Below are 14,041 nucleotides of genomic sequence, written 5' to 3' on the forward strand. Positions count from 1 at the left end.
AGCAGTCGCATTTGGACGCAAGATTTGCAGCTTCGAAGTTTTCTGAAAAAATATAAAGAAATCATACAACACGTCATCTCTCGAAAACTACAAGAATATGAGCAGTCATATTTGGAGGCAAGATTTGCAACCCCTGAGAGTACTCAGACAGCCCCCACTACAAAACTGGGCATTTCAAATTTTGAAAAAAAAATTTAGCTTTTCTTGAGAATTTTGAAAAATTCACAAAAAGCGTCATATCTCGAAAAAGGAATTTGAGCAGTCATATTTAGAGGCAAAATTCGCAATTCCTGGGAGTACCCTGACAAAGCCTCACTATAGAGATGGAAACCTCAAGTTTTGTGAAATTTATTATATCTAAGTTCTTTAAAACTTTGAAAAATCCTAGAAAACTTCAGATCTCAAAAACTATAAGGATTTGAGCAGTCATATTCAGAGGCAAGATTCACAACCCCTGGGAGTACCCTAAGAGTTTCCAGCTACAAGATGGAGAACTTCAAAAGTTTTGAATGTTTTTAAAAATAAGTTTTTTGAAAAATTTTGAAAAAAAATCATAAAAAAACGTAATATCTCGAAAACTACAAAGATTTGAGAAGTGAGATTTGGAGGCCAGATTTGCAACCCTAAGAGTACGCTGACAGCACCCAACTACAGGGTTGAGATTATCAAATTTTGTGATTTTTTTTGGAAAAATCTCGAAAATTGCCGTATCTGCACTCGTTAACTAAAAGGATTCGGTTATTCAAATATGGAGGCCAAATTCGCAACCCTGGTGAGTCTTTATAGCATCCCACCATTGAATTGCTAATTTCAAAATTGATGAAATAATCCTTGACATCAAACTGGAAAATTATTAACCATTGCAACTTACGATGTAGCTTAAACGTGAAAAAATTCTTTCGTTAAGCATGCAAAAAACAATACGTTGAAAAAGCTTAAACATGTCGAGATAGAGAAGCCCGCATTTAAATATATAATAGATAGATAATAGATTCCGCTTTTTCTTCGAAATTCGAACAAAAAATCTAACTAAAATTGAGCTTATTTGCTTTGACCTAGAGAGCTAGCAGTCTTCAAATCAACGAAACACTAAATTTAGATAAATTCCGGCACTAACCATGTTATGTTTTATCCTAAACTGATGAGCGCTGTGGTTGCTCAAGATTGATCTATAATCTTCCAAAAAACTATATGAACTGCACATTTGGTAATGCAAATTAGCCGTCTCTTTCACAAGGTCCGTGTCTGTTATTGGTAGTTCTGTTGTAACGGTGCTGTTTTTTAGACATAAAAGCCACACAAATTGTTGTGACTACAATCACAGACAGTATTTATTAGCGAATCATAAGTATTTATTTTTGAAAACTTTTAAAAAGCAGGTTTTTTAAAACAGTTGATTGATTTCAAAAACCGGCATTGAGTACATTGCACATTTAAGTTTTTGTTGTGTCTTTTTTACCATTTAATTTTGTTTTCATTTGACTGGATTTATTGTATCTTTGTTCAATGACGATTTCATGTCATCTTCCCATTACAATTTATTTAAGCTAATACGCATAACATTTCGCATATTTTCAATACTGATCAGAACCAAGATGAGGTCAGTTTTTACTACCTGACGAGGTTAACTTTTCTAAGTTTTTTCCCTGCGCCTAGACTATAGGAAAATGCGTCGGCTAAAGGTATATAGTAACCCAACTCGAACCTGAAATTTACCGAAAATTCGATCTATTACTCCAGATCATCGGAGTCCTCCTGGAAATCAGATAAATCACGAAATAATCAAAAAACTAAAGCATAGCTACCATTCAAAAAGTGTCAAGAAACTCCAGAAAACCGAAAAACTGCCTGATTAATTTTGATCATTTTACATGAAACATTATTGATTCAGTAGGTAATTTTTAATTTATGCTGGGAAATCTACAACTTCGTCACCGGACAGAAAAGTTGCTATTATTACTATTTGATTTAATATTCACGGCTGAATTTTCACATATGATGGATACAACCATTAAAAATGACCTAGTCTGATTAAAACTGGAAAAATTGTTTATCTAAGTATTATTTAAGACAAGGCCTTCGGGCAAGGGGTTAATAGGGTACCGCACTGAATGTAGTGTTCCTTGTCTTCTAGGTAGGTGGGGGTAGGTTGCCTCCGAAATTCACTCTGGGGGTTGGGGTGTAACTCCTTACCTCGTTCTGGGGGAATGAAGGGCTACCTTGGTTATGACTAGCCTTTGTTTGAACCTTTTGTTTTGTGGAAATATTGTCTTTTCCGAAAACCATCATTTCGCGGATAAAAATTGGGCCTAGACGCTTCTACAGGAAAACTGCACACAATATGTTCTTTCAATTGAACTCAAAATCTGAGATTTGTGGGGCCAGTTTTCAAGTAAAGCCAGAAGTTTCAAAAAATGGTCAAAAATCAGAAATATGACTTCTACGATGACAGCAAATTTTTGTTGAGAAAAAAGTGGGATTAGCCACTAATGCAGGGGAGCTTCCTTCTCTCCATTGATACAATAATCTCAAATTCGGGATAAAACAAAAAATTTGAAAAACGGCCAAACAATCAAAGTTAAACATTTCTAAAATCAAACATTTCGTGCAAAAAAAAATTGGGCATCTTTCCAATATCAACCTCATACAGGAGAGCTTCATACAACTCGAACCTTCGATTAAAAAACCTGATTTGGGAGGGTAGTTTTCGAGAGCATGAATGAAAAATCGAAAATTTTACTTTTCGAACGACCATAAACGACCACAATCCGAGCTTTTAGTTGAAATCTTCCTCAGATTTAGGAGCAAGAAAAAATCCAAAAACTTGAGCCATGTATACTCCCCCACAGAGTTTTTCGAAGGCTGTAGATAGTGAGCTATAGTAAATAGAGTAGAGAATTAAGCAGCCACACTAAGAAATGTGTGATCTTTCCATTGGAACGCTTTTTTTAAGTTCGTGAAAGTAGCTTTTAAGGAAAACTATTTATTTTAACAAAGTGAAAAACAAAGTCCACAGCTCAAAAAAATTAAATCTCATACATTTTTGTTTCAAAATACATGTCATGTTTTACACAAAAGCGAAGCTGAGCTTCGCAACACTTGCGATAGAAAAATGAATGGCAATGATTCAAATCAAAACGCAAAAAAAATTAAAATTGAAAAAAAAACTTACACAAATCTTCGTTTGTGAATTGTTTTAAGCAAAATTGCAACGAAAACTCAAACTATCCCAAACAAAATTACGTGTGCCATTAGAAACTTGACAAGGCGCTTTCAGAATGCTAAAAAGAAGCCGAACTTTCATTAAAGTCTATTCTGCCGACAAAAAATAAGCTGAAATACAATAATCTAAATTAGCCGAAAATTTTCAGTTTGCTAAAAAACAGGTATCGACTGAAAACGAATTCGCAGGTTTTGTCATATCAAGCATGGATGTTCAAACAACTTGGAAGAAAGCGGAACTTTCAAAAATCTGGCTAAAGCCGACAAAAATAAACAGACGGACGATAGTCCAAAAAAGCATAAAATCTCTATTTTGCAAAAAAGCAGGTCGCGGCTGGATTCGAACCACACGCTTTTACCATCGAAAGCAGTTGTTTTACCGCTACGCTAGATGCCTCAGATAGTTGATTGAAACCGATCTTATAATTACCAAGCGGTAACAAAGTCCAAACCACTAGAGGCCAAACCCTTCATGCCAAAAATATTTAGAAGTTGCAAGCGAACAAAAAAACTTTATTTCCCCTTTCCCCTCAGAACACCCACAACGCAAAAAAAATTCGGCTCTCAAACGAAGCAACAAGGTCGATAAAAAGTAAGCCGAAATCTAAGCCGAAACCTACTAAGTCAAAAAAAAACATACGAAAAAAGAAGAAAATGAAATTATTACATACCGAGTTGGCAAAATTACAACTAACAACATAAACACAGTCAATCGAATATTGGTGAAGAGCAACGAACGCAAGTAAACATTAAAAAAAACAATGATTTTACTGAAAAAACTTTCGAATTTCAAAGAAACAAATAGATGCCCTTTAAGCTCTTTGAATTTCTAGACCGATTTATGATTGGTGCTTTTTTGATAACGTTAACCCAACTTGAGAAAACTGGACCAGCAGGTAAAGTTTTTATTCCGCTAAAAACTAAATTTCACCTTCGAAACTAGAAATCGCTCACGTTTTTTTTTTGCGCCATTTCCACGTTCGTATTTGGAGAAAGCTAATTGCGTCACTTTCAGCAGATTGATTTCGATTGAACTGAAAAAGTGCATGAATACCTAAGTGCATTCATAAATGCATCAATATGTATGAATTCACATCTTTAGTTATTAGAGCATTTTGGGACTTTTTCCTTAAAAAAACAGGAAAACAGATAATTAAAAAGCTAACATGCTCAAAATATGCCTATTGCGACAAAAGGCCCGCTAGATAAATGAGTTCAGATGAGTCCTGTGAACGAATTTTTTTACGAAAAAAAAGTCTGCCCGATTTCAATACCATTGCTTAATGCAAGGGTAAAAAGAGTGTGCTTAAATCAAAAGCAATAGCTATATTAGGACATATTTTGCAAAAGTAAACAACAATTCTGCGGTTTTATCATTTTATCAAAATTTTAAATGCAGAAAAATTAAGGATCATAATTTCAACATAACTTTTGTGGAAAAAAAACTCAGGGCCAAAAAAAATCAAAAGTATTAGTTCATCAATTATCATCCGAAGCATTGGTACACTTTTCCCTGGAATTTTTACCTATAAATAGAACCTGCGGAGATCATTCATAGATCATTCAATTGAATAACTCAGAGATGGAGCGGAGCTTCGCACAACTTGCGATACTTCGAAAAAAAAGAAGGGCAGCTAGCCGAACAAATATAGAAGGGCAGCAAGCCAATTTTTAAAAATTTGTCTCGAATGTGGTTAATTTTGAAGAAAGATACTGAGAAACAAAATTGTCAAAGCGAAAAAAGTTTTGAAAAACAGCATTCATACAGAGGCGAAGCGGGGCAACACTTGCGATATATCATAAAAGAGCAGTGCAAGCTAGCAGACAGGAAAAAATTCACTAAGTCAAAAAAATTGAAAATAAACTTGAAATAATTGAAAAAACTTTAAAAACCGATTTTAAAAAAATTCAAAATGTTGCCTGGAATCATGTTCTCTCTGCGGAAAACACGTCCAGAGGGACAATCGACGGGGCAATGAATAAAAATTCAAAAAAATTAACAAGCGACATATGAGCCGACGAAATTTAAATGGTTTACCTTAGAACCGAAAACGTATTTTTTTTTCATGAAAAACTTTGAGCTATAAACTCTAATCTAAGAATTTCCGCAATTTTGTTCAATCCGCAATTAAGCATAAAACCCACGCTTCCCTTGAAATGAACCCAAATTAGGTCACAAAGCCGATAAACTATAAGCCGAAATCATTTAAGCCGAATACAGTATTTAAGGGGGAAAAAGTTAAATATTTAAAGTCAAGGCTAGTAAAAAATAAGATTTACATAAGATTGAAAACGCTAAAAGCAACTACATTGAAAATAGCGTACAAAAAAAATCAATTCTATGATGTGGCAACTAAGTCGACAAACCATAAGCAGACAAACCAAAGGCCGACATTTTTTGGAAAGGAATATTTCCAGGTAGAAAAAATCCTGATCAGATTCGAACCCACGACCTGGGTCATCTCAGTCATTTTCTTCAGCTCCAAGCTAAGTGTTGGACACGCATAGAAGATTGAATTCATTATGAAACAAGATAAGTGATTCTGTTCAACTTGTTAATCCGAAAAAACATGCTATATTCCGATTTGAAAATGCTTGCTAGCCGCAAGCGTAAAAATATCAAAAAACACAGTATTAAGCCTCCGCGTTCTTCAAAAATTAGTTTTAAGAAAACTCCATGGCTATAGACTCAGACGTACCAGAATATTTGAACGATCCCGGCCAGTAAGAATCTTCATTTCGTGACAAAAATGGAATAATTTCTTATTAACCAAGAAGATTTAACGCAACAAAGTTAAGAAAGTTTCCTTTATTTAAGTTACAACTTCTTTGCCCCGTGACTAAAACCAACTTTTGAAACTTAAATTTTATTCTCCCTCTGCATTTTATTGATGTTTTACAACTGCGTAATAGAGCCTCATTCGCCTTCCATTTAGCGAATGAATTGAGCTTTAAAAAACCAAACGGAAATTGCGAAAAATCAAGTTTGAGCGCGAACATATTTGAAAAATTTTTCAGAAAACAAAACGGTGAAGAACTATCAACACCTCAAAAAAACACTTGATCTGAAGGAATTGGATTTAAGTACACTGGAACAATTTAAAAAGGGGTTTTTAATAGCCCTACCTTCCAATGCCATATCATTTTCTTACACAGATGCCAAGCCAAGCTTCACACGATACGAGTCGAAAGAGCCGCGAAATCGAAAAAAAAACAACAAAGCAAATGTTGAAAAAACTAAATTTAACAAAATAAATAGAACTAGTTTTCGTAAGAACACACCGAGACAATAGAAGGCAAAATTAGTATCAGAGCAAAAATTATATACTAAATTAGTATAAGCGGTAACAAAGCCGAAAATATTTGAGCACAAAATCAAAAATTCAAAAAGATTTAAAACATATCAAAAACTGTTAAGGCCGCTACTTTGAACTATTATTTTTAAGCATTTTGGGCAATGCAGAAAAGAGCTTTAAAATTATGAATTATGTTAGCCTTGGAACAACTCAAAATTAGGTTACGATGCCGATAAAACATAAGCTGAAATCATTTAAGCCGAATATAGTTTTAAAGCAAAAAAAAGAAAATATACGAAGATATAAGAAAATATAGAATTAAATCCAAACACTTAAAGCATCTACAAAAAAAATTGAGAACAGGAAAAAAAATGCAGTGGATCTTGGCCTACAAACCATAAGCAGACAATTAATAAGCCGATTTTTTTTAAACGGAACACTTCACGTTAAAAAAACAGGTCTTTTCAGATTCGAAACTAGGACATTTACCGTCCTAGCCCTATCCATTACTTCCAGTCCAAGGTTGCCAGGATCGCAGAGAAATTTGATTTTATTATGAACAAAACTTAAATTTACCATTTTTAATGTTGACCAATTTGTGCGCAAAGTTATTTACAGGAAAAAAGTATAGTATCCGATTGCAGTAATTATCTACTTTTCAGAGCCCACTTGAAGTAAGGCAGATAGAATTTTTATCTAGTCTTTAAGCTTCCACCCAGTTATAAGTACTGTTTAATTTTTTTGGTATAGATAGTTACTTGGCAAAATTTCAAGTTGATGTTTGTCACTGAAATTTTGATTCTTGTATTACATTTTCCTTTACTGGCTCTTTATTGCTCTTAATTTTACTGTTGGAATTTTACTGATGGAATTTGAATTTAACCAAAATTTGATTGCAAGAATCAAACGACTTCGGTTTTTGATGGATTTGGAGAGAGTTGCTTTCTACCGCTTAAACTATATTCAATTTAAAATCTTGGTTGTAACCATTGTGAGGAAAAAACATAAAGTTTCAAATAAAACCTTTTTTCCTTTTAATTTTTGGACTTCTTGAACCCTCACTTCTCTGCAAACACGACGACCGTTCTTTGTTCTAACTTCGACTGTTCTACTCGGATAATCTGATTGATACTCAGCTCTGAAAATATATAGAAATGAAGAAAACAGCAATGAAAGAAGGATACAACAGAAACATAAAACTTAAGAATTAACTAGGATAACCAAGAAAATAAGATCTGTCTACAAGGGAACTTCACAATGCTAAACAAATTAAATAACGCATTTTGACAAAAGTAGCCGATGGCCTGCGATTATGAATAATTATTAACAATATAGGAGTTCGTCGTGATGCCATTTTTCAGATATCATAATGGCACAATACTATACATTTCAAACTTATCGGCAACATATACGAAAAGAAAAGGTGGAATGACTCAACAACTGAATATTTTAACGATAGCAAGGGGCACAGATTGATCTGACCATTGTGACTTTAAGAAAAAAAAATTGCTCTTCATTTTTGAACGAAATGCTGGCTGTGATATTTTCCAATTATTCTAGCCAAACATCTTACTTATTAAATCATGTAAAACCTTTATACTTACTTTACCTGGAAAAACCTTCCTCATCTAGCTTAAATTCCCCCACTCCTCTCTACTTGAGCTAATTTAGTCTCCAAATTCAAAACCCTTTCTCGACATAGTGGATAATTTTGGCAATCTCATTGCAGCTCAACTAAAGCTGAAAGCTTGCTAAGACTCGATTATGTAGGAACATTATAAATCTGTGCCTGATTCGTACATTTGGTGCAGAGGTAGCGTCCATGCTCCCTTTTTCGCTTTTATTGTTGGAGAGCGTAACTCGCCCTCCATTTAGCGAATGAGTTTGAAAACAACAATCAAAATCGAAAAATCAAGTTTGAGGACTCCTCTGGAAACAAAACGGATGAAAAATCGTCACGAGTTTTAAAGAACACTTTTTCAAAAGCTATATTTAGGAATAACTGCATTATTTAATTTTTTAAATAGCCCTGCCTTCCAGTCTCATATAATGCCCTTATTACAGTAATCATCTACTTTTCACGGCAAATTTGAAAAAAAAACTCAATAGGAAACAAGGATAGCCGGTTACTGTGCAAGTAGCAAAAAAAACAAAACAAAATTCAAATTATAGCCGTTTTTTTTCTGGGTGCCGTGATAAAAAGATGTTTTTGAAAAAATGAACTGAAACTTAGGCATATTCGACAATCATAGTAAAGTAGGCCAACTGGAAAATCGTTTTAGAAGAAAAACTACTATAAAAACTACAAAAAAAATTGTTAAAAAATTCAGAGAAAACTTGCAGAAAGATTTTGAATTTTGAAGTTCCCCAAACTGGCGCTAAAAAACTAACTTTAATCAAGTAAAACTAAATTTTCACGGCTTAAATTAAGCATAAATAAGCTATTGTAAGTTTGCACGCTCGCCTTATTAGCTTGAAATTAGACCAAAAATCAAAAATTTCGAACAACTTTTTCTCGACACTAAAAAAAAAATTTGCAAAGATTTTTTAAGTCATTCAAATCTTACTGAAACGGCTCTAATATGATATATCACTCGACCCATTCCGATGATTATTTATGGTAGGTGATTTTACGTGGAAAAATACAAAAACTAAAACACACCCGTATGCAAAGTAACTCCACATTTTTCAAATAGTCGGATCAACAAGAATAACCTGTTGCCATGCAAGCAGCGCAAAAGATTTCAACCTGCTATATTCGTTTAAAAAATTGTCAAATTTTGCGCTTAATTATTTCACGTCAAGTGTTGTCAAGCCGGAAACGAGTTTGTTGAAGGTTAAGACGTTGTCCAGCAGAGCCACGGAATCATTTGGTAGCTTGATGTTCAATCCAGTGAAATTCAGCATCTCATTCTGCTCATTTGGCGCTAAGGTAGCGTCCATGCCTGTGACACAAAGGTCAATGGTTAAATCTGAACTGGTTCTTTTTTGTACGCATTTGCCGGTCATTAGTTCATCTGCCTTTTTTGTCGAATGAGTTATCTTATTACGGCCGTTTCTTTTGATTCAAACAACTTAAAGTACAATTAAAATCTCTGGTGTATTCGTACAGCCAAAGGGCTTCGATCTGATATATCACTGTTCATATTATGAAGTTTCTTTAAGCTTCTTGATTTTGCAGAGAACAAGACAACTGATCCATCCATCCCTTCCCCCGCTTGAAGTCGAAATAATAACAAATTTGTGTACTAAAATCCGATCATAAAAAGGATAGCTGGCTACTGTGCAAGTAGCACAGAATGTTCCGACCAGCCTTAAACAATTACAACAAAACTATTTTTTCAAATTAGTGTCGTTTTTTCGGCGTGGTGTGATAAAGGAACTGAGCGAAAAAGTAGAGCTTAGGCATTTTAATTATGCAAATTGGAAAACAATTGTTGACACAGAGGCGAAGTTGCACTTCGCATACACAAGCAAAAATATGACCGATAACGCTACTGGGAAAAACTGAATGAGTAAAACTTGGAGTCTAGAAAATTTATTAAGTTACGCACCCCAATTATGAGTCTACATAATTGCTAAGTGATGCAAGCTAGTAATGATGCATTAGCAGTACCAGTCAACTTAAAAAAGAAAAGAAATTTACCAACTAAAATGCCTCAATTTATAGAGCGGACGCATTTTAACTACTAAACGAAATAGTTCATTAAAAACATCTGACTCTGCCCAAATTCGAACCCTCTTATTTTGTTGCAGGTCTCCTTCCCTACCTCTACACTACAGATCCAGGATACCTTGAAGCTAAAAAACTATTTGTAATATAATAGTCTGTGTTAATATCCTTAGCATTGGCTATACTTAATTGCTGCTTATTGATCAAAATGAACACTTTCAAAATGAACACATTTTGTCGCAACAATATTTGCGACATATATTAAAAAAAAAAGATAGACCACACTATAACACAAGCTTTGCTTGTATAAAAACACATAAGAAAAACCAAAAAAAAATAAAATATATATTTTTTAACTTTTCAAAAACCGGTTCCCAAAATTTTGATTCTAAAATGAAGCTTAAAACTCCAAAAACTAATTCATTTGAGTAAAATTTAACTTTCAACACTTAAATTAAGCATAAATGAGCGAATGTAAGCCTGCTCACTCGCTCGAATTTAGACGAAAAATCAAAAATTTCAAACCGGTTTTTCTCGAATCTGGGAAAAAATTTTTGAAATTTTTTTATGTCGTTGGAATTATGACTGGAAGGGCTTTAATCACATGTTTCACTCACCCCAGTGCGATGACAATTTGTGGTAGCTCATTTTGCGTGAAAAAAAAAAGAAAAAAACTAAAACAGGCCCGAAAACAAAGTTTCTTCCATTTTCAATGGTCGGAGCAATAAGATTCAGAAAAACAAAAACCGTCCATGAAAAATTGAGAAAATCAACCCTAACTGCCTCAAGATCCAATTTTTGAGGAAAAACAGCTTTATGAAAAAAAAGTTTATAAACTGTTTATAAAAACCTGAAAACACTTCATATCTTAGCTTAGACAAATTACGGATATTAGAATGAGATCTCATATCTGTCAAAATCTCAAAAAACTAATGGAACTTTCAAAATCACCCCTCGAAACGAGGGCAATTTTCGCATCATTTTAAGATTATTAGATCGTTGAATGAAAGGAAAATGGTAGTCTGTTGGGCAAAAATGGAGAAACACATTATTTTTTCCTATGTCTGGAACCGAATGACTAGTAACGCGAGAGATTAATCAAACTGACAAAACTCGAATCAGAAACAAGGATAGCCGAATACTATGCAAATAGCACAGAATGTTCTGAGCCTTGTCTTATCATTTTTTTCGTGTCGTTTTTTCACGTGGTGTGATAGTACGATCTGAACGAAAAAAAAAACTAAAAATTAGGCATATTCGACAGCCATATTTGAAACTTTTTTGAGTTTTTTATTACCAAATGGCACTAACTTTAATTGAGTAAAATTAACGGCTTAAATCGACTTAAATTAGGCTGAAATAAGCTATTGTAAGCCTGAAAACTTTATTTTGACAAGCCTTATTAGCTCGAAAAAAATTGATTTCATTCGAAACAGACTGGAAGGGCTTTAATATGATATACTAGCTCATGACTCGCACCTACGGTGCTTCAAATAGATAGTTGGACGTAAAAAGAGCTTCCTAAAACAAACTAAAACAGCGATATTAAATACAATCGTGAATTTTATCTGTGTTCATCTATCAGGGGTTTCTATTTCATAAAAACGCATATCTCGAAAACCAAAATGGGATCTTGCAAGCTATTTGCCTCATTTTAATTTTTTTTAGCTATTCCCCTCCCCCTATACATGTATTATTTTTGACAACCATTTTTGTATAAAATATGCATTTCAAAAATGTCAACAACTAATTGGGTTATCATTTTCTCACGTTCGTAATTGTATTACTCACAATTTATCGAATACCTACATGAATAATTTTAATTAAAAATACTTTCTGAAAAAAATGTTTTGAACTATTGAAAAAGTGGCAGCCAAAGTTGAATTTCTGAAAATCGAACTAGGAAGGTAAGGGGCGGTAGTGTTGGGGGAATAGTTAACAAGATCCCCAAAATGATTTGGAAAGATGAAATTGGAGGGCACATTTGCTACCCTTTATTGTCCTGACAGCATACCACCATAAGGCTAAGAAATTCAATTTCTATCGCATGTTTTTAAAATTAAGTTTTTCTGAAAAATTATTGAAAAATCAAGAAAAAACGACATATCTAAGAAACAAAAAAAATGAGCGGCAGAAGTTAGAGGCCAGATTTTCATCCTGACAGTACCCTCTGTATGAACCCTGAAAGAACCACACCATCAAAATTGAGAATTTCAAAATCGGTGAAATTTTTTTAGTTTAATTTTTTTGGAAAACAAAATCAACAAATCATAAAAATCGCCACATCTCGAAAACCAAAAGGATTTGAGCAATCATATTTGGAGACGGATTTGAAGCGCCGATGTCTCACTGACAGGACACCGCCTTAGGGTTGAGAAATTGAAGTTATGTTAGTTTTTTTTATATCTAAACTTTTTTAGAAAAAAAAATGAAAAATTCATAATAAAAAAAGGCCATATCTCAAAAACAAAAAGGTTTTGAGCAGTCATACTTTTATACCAGACTTGCAACTCCTGATTGTACCTTGACAACACTCCACTATACAGTTGATAGTTCAAACTGTGTTGAACCAAAAGTATTTGAGCAGTCACAGTTAGACGCCCGACTTGCAACTCCTGAGAGTACCTTGACAGTATCCTACTATAGGCTGAAAGTTCAAGTTCGGTTGATGTTTTTATAACCAACTTTTTTGAATTTTTTTAAATCATAGAAAAAACGTCATATCGTGAAAAGCAAAAGGATTTGAGCAGTCATACTTGGTCACCAGATTCGCAACTCCTGGGAGTACCCTGACAGCACCACAATAAATGAGAGTTTCAAGTTGGTCTGACTTTTTGTACATACATTTCTTTGAAGAAAAAAAAACGAAAAATCATAAAAAACGCCACATTTTGAAAACCAGAAGAAATTGAGCAGTCATACTTGGACGCCAGATTTGCACCCCTGAGTGTACCTTGACAGCACCCCACTATAGGTTTGAGAAATTAATTTTCGATTAGGTTTTTAGATCTACATTTTTCGGAAAAATATTGAAAAAGTCATAAATAACGCCATATCTCGAACCCCAAAAGAACTTGACTGGCCATACTTGGACGCCAGATTTGCAAACCGTTAGTGTACCAAGACAGCACCCCACTATAGGGTTAAAACATTAAAATTTAGTTAAATGATGAAACAAATATTTTGATAGTTTTACGTTGCAAATATAGGAAATGTAGAGTTAAAGCATTCGCGCTCCAACAGATTTTAAACCGTCGACTTGAGTAAACAGTCCAACCCTTGCAATGATTTAGTCTTTTAACAGATCAACTTATAGACTTCTGAAAAATACGCCAAGCATTACAATATACCATATAGTTTAAACGTGCAAAAATGCTTTCGTTTAACATGCTAAAAATAATACGTTGAAAAAACTTGAAGTCAACACAGGGACTTCTCAAATATGTGTCAGGTGAAACTTCATTTAAATAACGGATAGATAGATAGATAGATAGATAACTCGCCCCATTCCGATGATTATTTGTTGTACCTGATGTTGCGTGGAAAAACAAAAAAAAACTAAAACACCCAAAAACAAAGTTCCTCCACATTTTTCAAATGGTCATTACAAAAATGCTTTGCCAGCCGTCCCCTTGGATAATGTTTTCATTGAATACACGCAACGCTCTCTCCGAAAAATTTAAGACTGAATTATCGCGAGTGATAAAACGATCCGATAAGCTATTTAGTTGGTTACCGACTGTTCATTCCACCGTTTAAAACTTCTAACAAACTTATTGCCTCTTTCAATTTGAATCAAATCAATTTTAGCTATTTTCTTCGAGACCAAAGTTTCTGGATGTGGGAAAAA

The sequence above is a fragment of the Symsagittifera roscoffensis genome, chromosome 3 (assembly GCF_963678635.1).
Source record: "Symsagittifera roscoffensis chromosome 3, txSymRosc1.1, whole genome shotgun sequence".
In the NCBI taxonomy this organism is placed as follows: domain Eukaryota; kingdom Metazoa; phylum Xenacoelomorpha; order Acoela; family Convolutidae; genus Symsagittifera; species Symsagittifera roscoffensis.